The sequence below is a fragment of the Dunckerocampus dactyliophorus genome, chromosome 17, assembly GCF_027744805.1.
Source record: "Dunckerocampus dactyliophorus isolate RoL2022-P2 chromosome 17, RoL_Ddac_1.1, whole genome shotgun sequence".
Classification (NCBI taxonomy): Eukaryota; Metazoa; Chordata; class Actinopteri; order Syngnathiformes; family Syngnathidae; genus Dunckerocampus; species Dunckerocampus dactyliophorus.
Window position 1 is genome coordinate 12,802,453 of NC_072835.1, and position 16,895 is coordinate 12,819,347.

Sequence of the window (16,895 nt, forward strand, 5' to 3'; positions counted from 1 at the left end):
CTTGACGCTCTCCATGCGGGCAGGACCCAGAGACCGCAACATCTGCACAGGGAGACGTGCGGGGGTATGTGTATGTATGTGTGGGGGGGACTCTGGCCTCTGAGGGGTATGTGTGGGGAGGACACGGCGTGCAACGAGCAGATGTCACCGGGACCTGAACAGCAGGCTGGGGGGGTAAGCCGCAGGGAAAGAGACGGAGAGAGGGAGCCACCCCTACGGCCCAGCCTGGGGAAGAAGGAGAGAGGAGATGAACCAGAGTCTCTCCTAACACTCCACCTCTGCTCACCTTGCAGCCCGGCTCCCCCGCATGCTCCACGGTTTGACAGTACCACAACATAATTAGTCACCTCGGTGCTAATAACCTAATCATTGCTTGTCTGCGTGTGCTTTCCTTCAATTTCAATGCCCTCTACAGGCACTCCCCAGAGTCCTGACGAGGAGGCGAGGAGAACAATTACCGTTGTCTGCATGGTCCCAGTGGCACGAGGAGAGCCAAGGCTCTGATCCAGACCAAAGCAAGGACCTTTTTTTAATGGCAAGAGAGAACCTGCTCTTTGGAGAGGGTCACCGTTGCTCTCACATCCATTAACACCGCAGGTATTTCATCACTCGCTCCTTCTGGCAGGCAGGAGCTGCGGAGGGACTATGATCAGCCTGAGATGAGCACAGATGCTGACATTCCCCCAGTTAGTGAAAGTGGCAATCGGAAGCTTCCGCTGTCAATGAGTCATCAAAGGGCTTGTTTGAGAACAGCTGTTGACGTCAGTGCACTTCCACAAGCATTAACCCCCATTGAAAAGTGAGGTTCTTTCTCCTGAATTGCAAATTAACTTTTCAACTGCATGGGCAACATGCACGTCTCCTAGGTCTTACAAATTATATCTGTCTTCGAAGGATAGTTTTTCCTCAAGTTTTAATAGATCTTTTAGGACAAATTTGAAATATTGAGCAGAGCAGTGAATGGAAATCACTTGTTTTTCATTCATTACTGTGCTCAGCTTGACAGGAACACACAGCCCTGCCATTCTTTTGAATGAGTCCAGCCCAGCACATAGTGAGCGTGCCAAGGCAGGCTGTGGCAGGAAAAAAATCTGCCATCTGCTTGTATTATTCTCACCACAGTGCAAAGCAATGCTATCTGCTATTCTACGGAGCTTGCTAGTCACATTAAAAACTAGGGGTGCACGACAATTATCTGGCCGATAATTATCGGGCGGATATGAGGAATTAGGACGTCATACCTATAAATTTGATAACATTAAAAAAATAGCTCAGATAACCAATAATTTCAAAATACGCTCCAATGAGGCGAGATTACCCATACTGTGTCCTGACTCTCTCACTTGTAAACAAACATTCACTGTTTCAGAGGAAGTTGCACCAAAAATAAACATAGAGCTTCAACACATCAAACCTTATCAGCCACCTGATAACGACTCCTGGGGCTTGTTCCTATCGCCGCAGCATTTGAAAAGTGCAAAACCTTTGCCAGAGACGACCTGTGGGTTAAAGCCATCTGTGATTTCATCAAGGAAATGATGGTGGTGGACAACTAGCCCCCCCATCGTTGAAGATACCAGCTTTTTTCGGCTAGTAAACCACTTGGAGCCACTATTTTTTAATGTTTTGCTAACAGCAGTGATGTCTTGATGTTTGATTAGAACAAATGTAAGTTTGTCTGAGTCGTTCTTACCTCTACATGTGCACAAACTACAGTTAAATCAAAATTTTAAAAAGTAATAGCTATAAAAACAAGTTGTTGGCAGAAAGTTATCGGTATCAGCTTGAAAAAAATAGCGTGCATCGCTATTTAAAAAAAAATTGCAATGGATTATCTTTTAATATCAACAGAATATGAGGTTTTAGCAGAGGTGGGAAAATAAGACAAGAAAACAAACCCTTAGGAAGTTCTTGGGACATGACCACACCTGCAATGTTGTTTTGTATAATCACATTTAAAAAGTATTGGGAATCATTTTAAATACAAAGAACAATGTCTGTCATTGCTACGGCAGATGTACTTTTTATAACGCTTTGCTTTATAAATATTTTTATAAATTTGCTTATCTCTGAAAACTACAAAATGTTTTAAAAGAATAAGACTTACTGAAAGAGGAAAGAAAAATATATTTTTTATGAAAAAATAAATACCACTTTAAAAATTAGACATTGGCACACAAAAATATTGGTGCAGGCAGGGCTCATTAGGCAATGTAGTCAAATGCCGTGGCCTCCAAGGGGTGCCAAAAATTCAGCTTCAATATGATTATATCAAAACTAGTTCATAGAATGAACTTTTCACACTGATTTTTTCACATTGATTCCATCCATTCATCCATCCATTTTCTATATTGCTTCGCCTCTTTTTTGTTTTTAGGGGCGCAGGGGCATGCTGGAGCCTCACATTGATTCAAATGTATATATCACTACATATATAACATATGTATCCCCTCATTTTTGTATATAGTTGTGTGTAGAGCAGTGGTTCTTAACCTTGTTGGACGTACCGAACCCCATCAATTTCATATGCCCATTCACCGTTTACTGGTGCACAAAATGACGGAGACAGCACTCTGACTCCCATCACGGCCCGTGTACATATTCGTCCGACCACTTTCTTTTTTTGCTCGACATAGTTAGTATGTATTAAAATATTAAGAACGAAATCACACGACGTATTACCACATCAGTTACACGTTGACTACTTGATGGTGCGTTTCATTTGTACTCCGAACTGGGAAGTCGGAGTGAGAGTTCCAGATGCCAAGTCAGAAAAACTTTACAGTACACTATAGCAATATTTTTTATAAATTATTTATGGATTATTTACCGTCTACACACGAGGCAGCCATCATTGATTGTTAACTCAGAGGTGGTGTGGATGCTCTGACTTCCAAGTTGAACATTCCGACTTCGGGGGGCGTTTCACTCGGGCGTTCCCGCTAGGAACTCGGAAATTCCGACTTTCAAGTACAAATGGAACGCACCATGAGGGCGCTAAATTCTTCGCAGCACCGATTGGCCAAGGCAAGCAATGTAATGTGATTATCTGCAGCCAGTGATGGCCAAGCAGCCGCGTGGCATCACGAATTGACATGATGGGTCCGGTGTGTCTTAACCTCCGTGGCGGAGGCTCCGCCAAACCCCTGGGACCGACTCACTGAACCCCTAGGGTTCGATCGAACCCAGGTTAAGAACCACTGGTGTAGAGTATAGGTATTTTATTGATTTATTTATTTGTAAATAGTTATTGTATCGTGTAAATGTAGCATATATAGAGCGTTATTGTGTGGAAACTGGGTGGTTATTTAAATTCATGCCGATTGTTGTATTTATAATTTATTACTATTATTATTATTCATTCACTTATTTACAGGACTTTTTTTAGGCATTTATATTGTATTTGAGTTTTTTAAAAATGTTTTTGTAATGTCTTAACTATGTAAATTGGGTGACATGGTATCTTAAAAATTAAAGACAAACGATGCCATTTAATGACTTTTGCAAGCTTTTGTGCCATTTAAAATTTTGTCAAGGGTGCCACTTTGGGTAAGGCTTGCTCACGGGGCTGTCAGCTGATCAAACAATTATATTACCTATTTCTGTCCATGAAGTATATGCTTCTCTGTAGCACAGGAAAGATGGTATTTGCCATTGAGCCGCCATCATAATTTAGTCTCATGTTTTCAGTTTGTGAAGTTCAGCTCCTCTGCTGTGCTCGCCGCTGACAGCTGTTGTGTCGTCATCTTTATTGTGCTGATTTCTCTGAGCTAAACAGCTGTTTTGCATGTCACACTGAATCACTGGCTCGTCTACACCGCTGACACTCAAGTGACACAAAGATTGCACTCTTGAATGATGGTGCAGTTACTGCTTTAAACTGCTAATGTAATCCACAGTGTACTAACGAAGATCTGAAAACAATTCTTCATTTTAAGGGTGGTATGGGAGTTGTTAGTGTGGAACGCTCAGAAAGTGCACATCTATACTTACATATATAAATTAAAATCTCAGAATGAATAAAACATCCAAACTTGATGTGCAGGGATTTTTAACTACAAAGACAAGCGTCAAAGCAGACATGGAGAAAATTAATCGCTGCAGCCAGCAACAATATTTCTCCTGTAACAAACTGCTGCAAATGAATATCACTGGCAAGTGCATAGTCGGCAGTAGACTTTATTAGATGAGCTGAATGCATTGCTTTAGCTTGACGGCAACGTCGCTGCACTTTATCACAGTGCGAGTAATGAGAGATAACTTCCCAGCATCTGTGGGAAGCGAGTGCTGTACCACAACCCCTATGCATTTTTTATCAGCCGCAATTACTCAGGGCTTGTTGATATTTCCCCATTCGTTTCATTTGGGAACATTTGCATCAGAAATCTGGAGGCCTGCTGCAGGGGTAACTGGGCTGAGCTGCTATAAATTACCAAGCTACAACTGTCCAACTATTTATTTTATGGAGGATTTGCTAATGGTCGGGCTGCAGCCTTAGAGGTCAGATGGTTGCATTTGACATTCGTCTGATAACATCTCACCTCCATGACTGGGTTATCACAGTTAATGATTCCTGGGTGAGAACTTTGATACAAACAAAAGGCTGTCTGCTCAAAACTACAACTTTTACTGCAATTTGCTGCAAAAGTTTGACAGTGAGTGTCAAGGAATGCCTGTCTCAATTTCGATGCACGTACAACAAAACAAGCATTTTTTTTTCTACTCAGCAGCATGAAGCTACATAACAATGGTGGTGGAGTGCTGCCATTTTTCATAACAAGAACAACATACGACAGCCCCTGGCAATAAATGGTGCATTTATTCTAATCATCCAAAACGACACTCACGCAAAACATTTGTGAAAGATTACAATATAGTGGGACTTCTAAGTTGAATGCTACAGAGGTTGTATAATTTGGAATCTGAACAAAATGGTCAGGTGAAATACATATGACACGGCAACAACCAACAGCGTATCATTTAAAACGGGTAAGGCTATTACCTCAACTTCATTTTATATCCCGAGAGTGAATTTTAATGCAAGAAATGAGGCTGCCAACAGAGTTTTGGCAAGTTGTTGTTCCTATTCTACGTGCACTTTTCTGATGTGTGCCAACAGCGACTGCGTTTCGGTTTCGTTCGTCTTGCTTCCTGTGTCACTGAATAAATTAAGGTACTGTTGTCGTACACCTACCATGCTTATTTGTTTATCTGAGTGTTTTAGCCTGTTTCTTTGAGGTGGACGAATTGCAAATTCTTCTTCTTCTTCTCCTTTCGGCTTTTCCCTTCAGTGAATCAATTGCCTCCATCTAACCCTGTCTTCTGCATCCTCTTCTCTCACACCAACTACCTTCATGTCCTCTTTCACTACATCCATAAACCTCCTCTTTGGTCTTCCTCTAGGCCTCCTGCTCGGCAGTTCCAAACTCAGCATCCTTCTACCTATATGTTCCCTATCTCTCCTCTGGACATGTCCAAACCATCTCAGTTTGGCCTCTCTGACTTTATCTCCAAAACCTCTAACATGTGCTGTCCCTCTGATGTACTCATTCCTGATCCTATCCTTCCTGGTCACTCCCAGAGAGAACCTCAGCATCATCAACTCTGCTACCTCCAACTCTGACTCCTGTCTTTTCCTCATTGACAATGTCTCTAGACCAAACAACATCGCTGGTCTCACCACAGTTTTGGCAACAACAAACAGTCAACAACAGAACAACAACAACAGTCGACTATAGACAAACTCTGACAAATCAGATTAAACTATGAAAATCCTTAGTCAAAGACACCCTTAGTAAACATACCTGTCTATAAGAGCAGTGAAATATAATATAGGTAAGCACCAAGAAACAACAGGGCAAGGTTTTCAGGTGTCAAAAAACAAACAGGTTCCAACAATACCACTAATGAGCATAACAACGCATGGCCCTACATTGTCTATTTATATTCCGTGGTCATATTCTCTATCAGTCTTAATTAGCAGCAGCTCTTTTCAATTATCACTGCAGACTAGAGGCAGTGATGAAGGGCTGGATATCAATGTCTCCCTGACAGTACAGAGCAGGATTGACAGGTATACTTCTACCTCTATCAAGGTGCAGAGTCCAGGGTGGGCGATTCCTGCTGTCTCACATTTGTTGTAATTGACAGGTGCAGAGAGACCTACTGGGGTCCTGATGGAGCTCTGTGCCATTTATGCAGATTAACACGTCAAAAGTACAGATGAATAAATAAACTCGTGAGCCGAATCAGGCATTTAGCCTGAGGGGATGCCGTCGTTAGTAGATTAAACAAAGATACTAATCAGAAAAACAATCCGTGACTGAAGTAGAGGAAGTCAAAAGATGCCAAAGCCTGGGGGTAAAGAGCTAAGTAATTGTAATTATTTAGCTACTGGAAAACAAAGATATGAATTTATAATCAACATAACAGTGACAGATGATATTTTTCCACATATGCAGCATTATTACGCAGAGGGATGTCTGTTTTGATCAAAGACAAAATATTTGTCTTTCCACAGTTTTTACATACTGACATGTGGGTGAATCACATGTTCACCGGGATGTAAATTTTGAAGCTCCCAACCACAATTGAGCCATGGGGACCAGATCACAAGAAAGCCACATATTCCCTCAGCAGACAGCCATTGCTGGTACCCATGCTAGACGCCTTCGGGGAATACTTTGGGTCAGTCTGCAGAGGAACGTGGGATAACAGATAAAGAACAAACGGGACCCATGCAGCGTGTTTTTGACACTAAAAAGAAAATTCCACTTCCTTTGAAATCCAAATCAGCAGACGCAAGGTCTTCTCTCCAAACCCATGCCACTGCCCATGAATCAAACGCTCAGATGTTTGAACCAGAATTTCATGTTTTTTCAAGATGTGTTTTTTTTTTTAACCTCAGTTCGAACCTGCTTCAGGCTTGGACACAGCTCTGCTGTAAAGAGCTAATTCTGTTTAAATTGGCCTAAAAGCACCCAATGGCTCACAAACTACCTCCTTCTCTGACCTTCACGCCAAGCCACAGCCTGAACCTTACTTAGCTATTGATTTTTCGAGGTATCTGTTTATTCTTCGTCTGCGTACTTTCCCAGCTGCTTGGAGAGCAGCGTTTGCCCCGAGGCGATCAGCAGGGCTCAGCTTGTTCCAGTCTTTGATCATCGTTCAGCCAGCGGATTAACATATGCACACTCTCTTCCTCCCTTTTGTCGCTGAGCTTGATAATAAATCTACGGCCTTCCTCTATCTATCGCTCCCCTCCCTTGTTGCAATATGGGACGAGCTATGAATCAATCACCCCGCTTTACGCCTCGTGTCCGACATGGATGCAAATCACAGAGGGATCTGCGGGTAAAGCTCTGCTTATTAAAACCCAATGCCTGACTCATTACAACCCGCTCATGCACATTGCCTGTCGCCAAGATGAACAGCAGGTAGGGAGAAATACGGCAACATTGTTGCAGATGAAACAAACTGGATTACCAATTTCTACAAGAAAAACGGTTGTGTCAACTGAGACAGCATGTAGGCATTGCCCACTTTTCCAAAGCTAAAAGACAATAGAAAGCTAATGGTGTTAATTACTACAATGTCGTGGGGAGTTGGGGTTTTCTCTGGAAGAGGAAAAACTGCATGGCAAAGGTTCCCCCTCCCAGCTGCCCTTGCTGAGCAGAAGAGATAGTAGTCAAGGTTGGTTAGAGCTGACAACAACCCCAGTTGGCTTTTTTAAAGGGTCAGGGATTGTGGGGTTTAACACTGACAAGAACTTTGCAAGTAGGGCACTAAATAAATGTGCATGAGGCCTAGCTGGAAGAAGAGAAAGTGTGCCTATTTCCAGGCAAACAGGTGACTTTTTCCCCATTAAAAGCAACCTCTGTGGTTTCTCTAATGGCCACAGTTGAGATGCACCCTCATCGCCTTTTTATTTATTACTGCCTAATTATAGCAGTGTGTCAGCTAACCAGTTCCCTGCCCTAAATGCCATAATGCTTTCATGGCTGAGCCACAACCTTATGTTTCCATGCTGTGTAACATTTAACTGCACACTGCAGGACACACAGTATTTTCCAAGCAGTACGGTTCCATTTGGTTTTGCGTTTCTGTTGTCAAAAATTGTGAAGGCTACCAACATATTTAAGGGTGACCATATTTTGATTACCAAAAGCCAGTCCACTCGCCCAGCAATGAGATGCTCAAATGGTACTCGAATGTTTACTCAACAATGTCATAAAATTTCAATACATTTAAAGTATGTTTAAATGGCTTATTTTCTCTGACTAGATCTACTATACTGGGTAATACAAATGTAAAGGGAATGTATTATCAATATTAGGAATATGGGTGTTATTTCATGTCTACAAATAGGCTTTAATAATGTTTAAAAAACATATATTATTGTAAAACATATGAAAATATTCAATTTATTAAGAAGGAATCCTACTTTGCGTGAATTCGCTTTTCGCGGTCGGGTCTGGAAGCAATTAACCTCGAAAAACATGGGATTACTGTATAACCAAAGACACAAATTCTATCCATCCATTTTCTATGCCGCTTGTCCTCACTAGGTTTGCTGGGCTATGCTGGAGCCTATCCCAGCTGACTTCGGGCGAGATGCGGAATGCACCCTGGACTGGTCACCAGCCAATCGCAGGGCACATGTAGACAAACAACCATTCACACTCGCACACACAGACAATTTTAGTCTCCAGTTAACCTAACATGCATGTTTTTGAAATGTGGGAGGAAACCGGAGTACATGGCGATAACCCACGGACGCACAGGGAGAACCAAAGACACAAATTTCAAAAGGAAGAAGTTCAAAAACCGACATGAAAATGACTCAAAGAACAGAACAACACAGAACCTGAGGTCAAATGCTTGTTAAGTTTTAGAATGCAACTAATATTTTCGGGAAAAATGCCTCCTCGAAAGTCGCAAGAACTTGGGAGTTTGAACCGTATTTGCGCATGACGTCCCCGATTTTACGAGACTTCAACTCAACAAGCGTCAGAGGATTAACTCCGCACATATTGTTTGCTTTTTCTTTGGCTTTTTGCTTTGTGGGAACATTTATTCAAAAAGCCGATTAAGTCAGATGCAGCCGAGTCCCCTTATCCCGACTAATTTAATGGCCTAGTAAAAAAATGAAAACCATGACATTTTCATCACATTCTACAACAGGACGGCCAGGACAGGACATAAAACATAACATGTCCTGAGAAAACGCAACGTTTGGTCACCCTAACGTATGTACCACATGTGCCATACGTACCATTCCAACCAACTAATGTGTACTGTGGTACAGTTGCACCTTGAAGGTCAAACACAATCCTTTCCACGTGCCTGTCAAAATCAGATGTGGAATTTTTAATTGTCCCTAAATCCATCCATCCATTTTCTATGCCACATGTCCTCACTAGTGTCTCGAGGGTATGCTGGAGCCAATCCGAGCTGACTTTGGGCAAGAGGCAGGGTACAGTCTGGACTCACACTCATACTGTGCCTGACAATTTAGAGTCTCCAATTAACCTAACATGCACATTTTTGGACTGTTGTCCCTAAATCACGTAACATTAACAATTCAGAGTGGCGAGCCACACAGTAGCCAAGTGGTTAGCATGTTGGTCACACAGTCAACTCGGGAAAAGCTGGGTTCGAATCTCTGTTGGGCATCTCTGTGTGGAGTTTGCATGTTCTCCCCCTTTGGAAGCCCCCCCGCGTGCATGGGTTTTCCTCCCTCTGTCCAAAAACATGCATGTTAGGTTAATTTGCCACTCTAAATTGCAAAATATGAATGTGAGTGTGAATGGTTGTTTGTCTATATGTGCCCTGCGATTGACTGGCGACCAGTCCAGGGTGTACCCCACCTCTTGCCCGAAGTCAGCTGGAGTACCCCGCGACCCTAGTGAGGATAAGCGGCATAGAAAATGGATGGATCGATTCTGAGTGTCCGATAATATTGGTCGGCCAATTTATCGGCCGACACTGGCATAAAAAAGCCATTATGGTTCATACCTGTGAGTTGCTCCACACAGCAAGCTTGCTAGCTCCGTGTGTCTCCAGTGTCAAATTAGTTCCAATTTTGCTTTTGGATTGTAAATATAAAATTTATAATGAAAGCACTGGTTGTCCGAAGGTAGTCCAAAGTTCCATACTTTGCACTTTACTTTGTTCTTATGTGTTTGTGATGTTTGTGACACACAGAAATGTGCAGCTTTCCAAATTGTATAGTCGCCAGCATTATTTAATTGGACTCTTACTTGTAAATGTATTAAGACTAACCTGTTCCTGTTCCTATTAGGACATGTCATTTTAGTTGACTATTGATCATGATTTTTTTTTTTTTATTATTTTGTTGAGACAAAATGCACTTTTTCAATATCTTATTCAATATTGCCGTATTTGTCTTATTTTTGTACAAAGAGTTTTTTATTTGTGAAATGCATCCAGTGGCATCGCAGTAAAAGAAGCATAATGTGTTCATTCATTCATTCATGACCTGACATTAGCTTGAGGGAAGAGCTGCTGCCTTTATCGGTATCGGTTGATATCGGCGTCAGTTAATATCGGTATCGGTAATGAAGTGCTGGGAAATATCGAGCATCTCTATAAAATAAGCCTAAACTGGTCAAGCTGCCATCATGATGTTCAGAATGTTCAGTGTCATTGTATGACTTTGTGGAAACATGGCTAAGGTTGTTAAACTTGCACTCCTTTCCTGCTTAGCCTATCCAGAATGCAAAAGATGAGGCAGACAAGGATTGCATGCATTGAGTAAAAAAAAAAAATACCATAACAACTCGACTTCAGGACTAGCGGGACAAGGCAGGGTGGGGCGAGTTGTGAGAGGGCCTGCCAGGTGCCAGAGCCGAGGTCCTATTAAAAACCTGAACCCAGCTCGTCGGACAAACTACGTCCTCTCACCTCGGAAAAAACAACAACCCCGCTCACCCCGACAGAGAGACAATCAGCCGTGCTCTGCTCAGGGTGAGGGCGGCAGTGACCCGGCGTGCCGAGATGAGTCTGGTTCTACACACTGATGAGTGTTTTCGCAGGCATCAAACGTGCCCCCCCCCCACCACGACCTGCCAGCGCTGCCGTGTCTCCTGCTATGTGCTTTTATTTGAGACTGATGCGGGCAGACGGATCGGCAAATATCGATCACGGCGTTCTGCGTAAAATTCTCCCACCAGGTTTGAGAGGTGATTACAAGCCTGGGGAACCAGCTGATGCAGACTCTGTGTGTGTGTGTGTGTGTGTTTGTGCGTGTGTGTGCGTACATTCGAATTTCTCCTAACCCACCTGTCAGACAGGCTGAGGAGAGCAGCCCTACATTCTTTAGTTTGAGTGTCTCCAATCATCTATGGAAGAGAGACATCTCTGCAGGAACATCCATGCGGACAGGCAGGAACATAGAAAATAAAGAATGAAGAATAATGCATGTAGAACCCAATCATCGGAATCCCGATGATTTGGACGCCTCCCCAACCAGCCCTCATCTCCTTGTCTGCCTTCTGTCGGGGCCTCACAACAGCATCGGAGAGAAACTGATTCAAAAAGGTTTGCATTAGAAATGGCCTGTTATTAATTAAGCTGGTGGGGTGTGTGTGTTTTTTTTGACAGGGGCTCCCAAGGCAGTGAGCAGCGTGGATCTTGGCGCTGACCTGGCCCAGCAGGGGTAGGGGCTGTGTGGCTTTGAGGCAGTATTGATAGAAGGAGGGAAGGGGGGGGGCTATGGATGGTGGGAACAAGGAGGGGGGTGAGGCTGGCTTCATGCCGACAGCTAGGCCTGCCACGTCTGCGTGCCCGCTTTGAAGTGTCACCTTGAGGGAAGAGCCGATGGCCGCGAAGCCGGGAGGGCGGGAGCAGCGGAGAGGAGTGGCATGCTTGGCATCGCCAGACATGGTGCTTTAATATTGCATGGGCTCCCGTCCATCTCTCTACACACTCAGGACATTCCTTCTGCTTGATTCAGATTGAAAGTAGATCTTTGTTTTTGTTTTTTTTTTAATTTTCCACCCCCCTCCTCTCGCCATGGAGCGCCTTCAACACCTGTGCTGGTTTTGTGCTCGTTCTTGCCTGAACAAATGTCAAGCGTTGCCGTCAGAGGAACTTCAGAAGCCCGCTGCATTATGGCAGCTGACAGTGTTGCATTTTAGCCCGACATATGGCTACTTCAGCCTCACCAAACCAATAGGTCCTTCCAATTATAGGCCAGGTACATGTTTAGATACATCAACACTCATACACAGCTTCTTCCCCAGAGATCCTGCATGCTGCTCGAAACCAGTCAAAAAAGATAATTTACTCATTGAATACAGGTGCAACGGACGTTGATAGACATTTGATATATACTATGCCATATAGTACTAAAAATGTGCTTACTGCACACAGCATAAAACACAGCCAGATACGGCAGTATGCTGTTGTATTGACTTTTGCACAGCTTGATACGCTACAGTATTTCTCCACATCACACTCCCTGATGCTGCAAGGGTTGCCTTAATTCTGTACTGTACACAGCATGTTTGCATACCCTTGCGTGGATGTGTGAAGCATTTTTACTATTATAATTCCATGCATTTTAGAGGGCTGGAAATGTAACCAAGGCACAATGCTCAGTCTAGCGACTTGCAATGACAATATAGGTACGCTATATTCATCATACACGCTTATAATAAAATACTATATCAATATATTTTGGCCCTGATTAAAAGAGGAATAAATAAGTCATTTGTATCACAACCACATTCAAAAAATTCAATAAATCCAGCCTCTACAAATATCTGACTTTAGGCACTATAAGGAACATTCTTGTAAGACTCTTGGATTCACAATTACCCCCCCCCCCCAAAAAAAAGGAATAAAAAATATTTTTGCATGGCCCCTGCTCCATTTGTGAAAAAATGACAAAATATTATATTTTATTAACAGAAAGATACATGACAGGACACAATTATATATAACAAAAAGGCGTGGCTTCCCATGACATTAATTACATTACATTAATTACAGGATTTAGTTACGCCATTAACGCGTTATTTTTGACAACCCTAAAAAAATAAAAGTACTTTCCTTGGATATAGAGATAACAGGATATTGACGCGCTTTCGTGGTCCCTTCATGACTTGCCTTTCAAGAAAATGACTACTTACATCATATTAACGGAGACTAAACTCAAACTTGTATTATTCCTTTGCAGCTGTGCGTGTTTGCTTGACCCGCAACGATCTGCTACGCAGTACGAGAATCAAACATGGCGTCAGCTTGAGGAGGTGCATGAGAGGCAGTTTATCAACGCAGCCTGCTGAAATGAGGTGTTTTGAAGTGAGGGGGGGGGGGTGATTTTTTTTTTTTAACTGAAAAGAAAAGAAAAACATTCACACTGCATGCACTTTCTACCCACTTTAACAAGCGTCCCAGTTCACAAATAGCAGTTTTAACTCCCTGATTAGCACTGACATCTGCAGCCTTTCATCTCTCCCTCCATCTTGTTTTTTTAATCAGATTAACCCAAACGGGCATCCTTTAATGGCCTCTTTTTTTAGGAACGCTGAAAGAGGAGAGATAATTAAAATAATTAAACCACTGGGACCGGACTGCGCGCGCTCGTCTTCTTTCCCTTTCTTCTCGCCTTCAAGTTTGAATTCCTTACTTATTCAAGAGAGAGACAGACTCATCATACTCACTTAAATGCATTCAGTTGACTCTCGGCGGTCCAATTGTTTTTTTTTTCTCCCCCTCCAAAGCCAACAGCCAATGTAGGAACTGATCTTTAGGTGCGTGTCAGCCGTTTCAACATGGAAGTAGAGGGGGGTAGGGCACTTTTCTAAACAGCCTTTATGGAGCATGTTTATTCAGTCTGCATGTTTTGCATGAGCCTGAAGAGTTGGAGGAAAAAAAAAAAAGGGGAGAAAGTATGCTTTGCTTTAATGATTATTTATTCATGGACTTTTAAGCTTTTAATGAGGACAAATGAAGCCGTTTTCCAGAGTGTCAGTATGTAGTATGCATACCAAAAATATTCTTGTTTAGCATTTTCTTTTGCACTGTACGTCCGTGAGGAATAAACACGAACATTTAAATATAACTAGCATTTTGGAGTAGATCAGTTTATCTTGATCTTGCATTAATATACAATCCACAACAACTTTTAATGATGATTCTTGTAATTGAAGCTACATTCATATATTTGGATTGTTGACCACTATAAGCAACGCCTTCGACGCTTCAAATGTTCCAACTTCTTCTAAACTTTTAACTTTGAATCGATATAACCTGCTGAATTTCAAATATTTTGGGGCGTATTTGTCTTTCTGCTTTTTCCTGCCAGGTCGAGGGTGTCCAATGTGCGTACCTGTCGACATTTGCTTTGAAAAATAAAAGGAAATATTCCAGAAAATAAGGGACTATTAGGGAAAATAAGGGAAACTGTGGGCTAGAATTTGCTGCTCTGGCAGTACCAGCATCATGAAAGTTTAAATACAGGAAACTAGTAGAAAACGGGAGGGTGCCAGGAAAGAAGGCCAAAATACAAAAGTTACCCAGGCAAAACGGGAGTGTTGACAGCTTTGCCAACGGTGGCCATTTCTGGCCCACAGCTTGTTTTTTTATTGGCCCTTGGCATATTCTAAAAAGAAAGTGTATTCATTACTTTTTCATATATTTTCAATGTAATGTTTGAATGTATTACACTAGCAACCATTTGCTTTGTCACCTACAGTATGTCACCTACCAACACAAAAGCTAAGTTGTCAGTGTTTTGTTCCAGTAGCTTAACATATACAGTATTGATTGACCTGCACCGGATTGGTTTGAGTGTCTTTAATGTTGTTTAATGCCTCAGTGGCCATACCACTACCATAACATGTCAATCACATGTTTGAGTTGGCTTTTTTTTTTTTTTTTTTACACCGGATGCAACCCATTTATTATACGCTGGACATTTCCACTGGCTGGGAATTGAACAACCTGCACCATTACACCACCGGGGCACAAATTTAACAGATAACAGTACATTCTACTTTTGTGCGTCAATTATTTAAACCCGTATAACTAACTCCGATTCATATGAGCACATGTTGTACGTCTGTAACTCCTAACTTCTACAGGCTGAGTAAAAAAGTAGGTTATACGGATGCCTTGAGTTATATTTTGCATCATAGGTGTACGTACAGAATATTGAATATTATAATTACACGTCTTCACATGAATCCGAAACTTTACTTCCTGTCAAAAAGAATCTAATGAATTCTTGCATGAGGGTTTTACCGAGAGCACCTCCGCGTAGCTCAGCCCCAACTTTACACAAGCTTGGATGTCTTTTTCCAAGCCCTCATATATTTTCACTTCATTCAGATCATTTTCACAGGGCTTCATTTCAAGTTGGCACACACAAAAAAGGGGGGGAAAAAAAGGATCCCTTTGCTGGAAATACTTAAGATTTATATTTAAATTTGCATGGAATCTTTGAGAACATTGAGGAGCAATTTCACATTTGCACTGACATCTAATTTCTCAAGTAGTGTCTGAAAGCACAAATTGCCATGGATTCCCTATGTGCCCAATTATACTGCATCAATTTCCTTGACCTGGTGGAATGCTGGTGAATTAATCATAACATTTTTTTTTTGGACTCTCATAAAACACATATGCCAGCGTTTGATAAAGTAATCATACTTGGTTGGTTATGCTCACAAAAAAATAATTCAGATTTTGTCTCAGAAGCAGGATGGGCGCAGCAGCGAGGACTGATTGGAGTTTGAGAGCTGGTTACAAAAGACAGAACACACACACACACACACACACACACAATGTTGGGGTTTTTTTTGGTATTGTACAGTTACATGTTTATGCACATTTTTCTAAACAATTGTGCAACATATTTCATGCTTTAGTGATAATGTGATTCAAGGGAATTAGTTATGCTCTTTTTTTTTTTAATTGATCGATTGTTTATTTATGTCCATCACTTGATCCAGAATAAAGGAAAATGATAAAGGTCGGGCGGGGGAAATAAATAAATTGAATAAATAGAATAAATCTCAGGTAGAATATTAATTGTAATTGAATTTAGAGCCTTTGGGGTGAAATAATCATTAACCATAATGAGCAACATCTGACTTACCTGACTATCTTCACCTGTTGAGCCCAACATGGAGGGTCATGGTTTTTAAAGCAACAGTGCCCTCTGCTGGAATGAAAGCATACAATAATAATTATTGACAATTTAGAAGCATCTCACAATTATATTTAAATACATTCTGAATAAATAAATTACAAGCTGGCGCATTCAAAAAATTAAAATGGAAGGTTTTTTATTTAGTCGGAAAAATTATTAATATATTTGCCTTTTTTAATTGAACCTTTATGGTACTGCCGAAACAACGCGATTTACTTGCAAAATAAACCATGCCACGGTGGTTGTGGGTTTTAAACAACATATAGTTTATATTATTATTTTATTATTATTAGCGTTCCACCACACTTTTGTAGCGAGGGGAAAGACAACTCTTGTAGTTCTATGGTGATTATCATGTACAGACACACGTAAGAAGAAAATATCTTTGAAAAATAAAAAACACTGCCTTGTAGTTTGGCACACAGTTCCTAAATAAAATTATAGCACAATCAATGTTACATATTTTCGTATATAAATAACAGGAAAACCGGTTTCCTCGCTGTCGCTAGCCTATGCTATGCTATCCTTCTACGTTCACCTGATTAAAAAGACATGACTTATTCGACCAAATAACTACTGAAGATTAAGAAAACAACAAAAATCACTTATTCCGCTCACCTGTGCGTGGTTACTACACTTGCGATGCACAAAAAGAAAAACACGCAGCAGTTGCATGATTGATGTTATTATCGATACGAAGAGTGTCGATGCT

General features: G+C 41.6%; 1 long non-coding RNA gene across 2 annotated transcripts in view; it reads right to left on the bottom strand.

The window, feature by feature from the left end:
- LOC129169997 (uncharacterized) overlaps positions 1-16,895 on the bottom strand; it is a 56,114-nt gene extending 39,219 nt beyond the window's left edge. The window contains exons 1-3 of one of the 2 annotated variants that reach the window (XR_008566516.1): positions 16,802-16,895; positions 16,130-16,195; positions 13,757-13,883 (exon numbers count right to left, since the gene is read on the bottom strand). This is a non-coding gene — a long non-coding RNA (uncharacterized LOC129169997). Of the gene's footprint in view, positions 1-13,756; positions 13,884-16,129; positions 16,196-16,801 lie in introns of those variants that run through there. The other variant, XR_008566515.1, reaches the window with a different exon arrangement.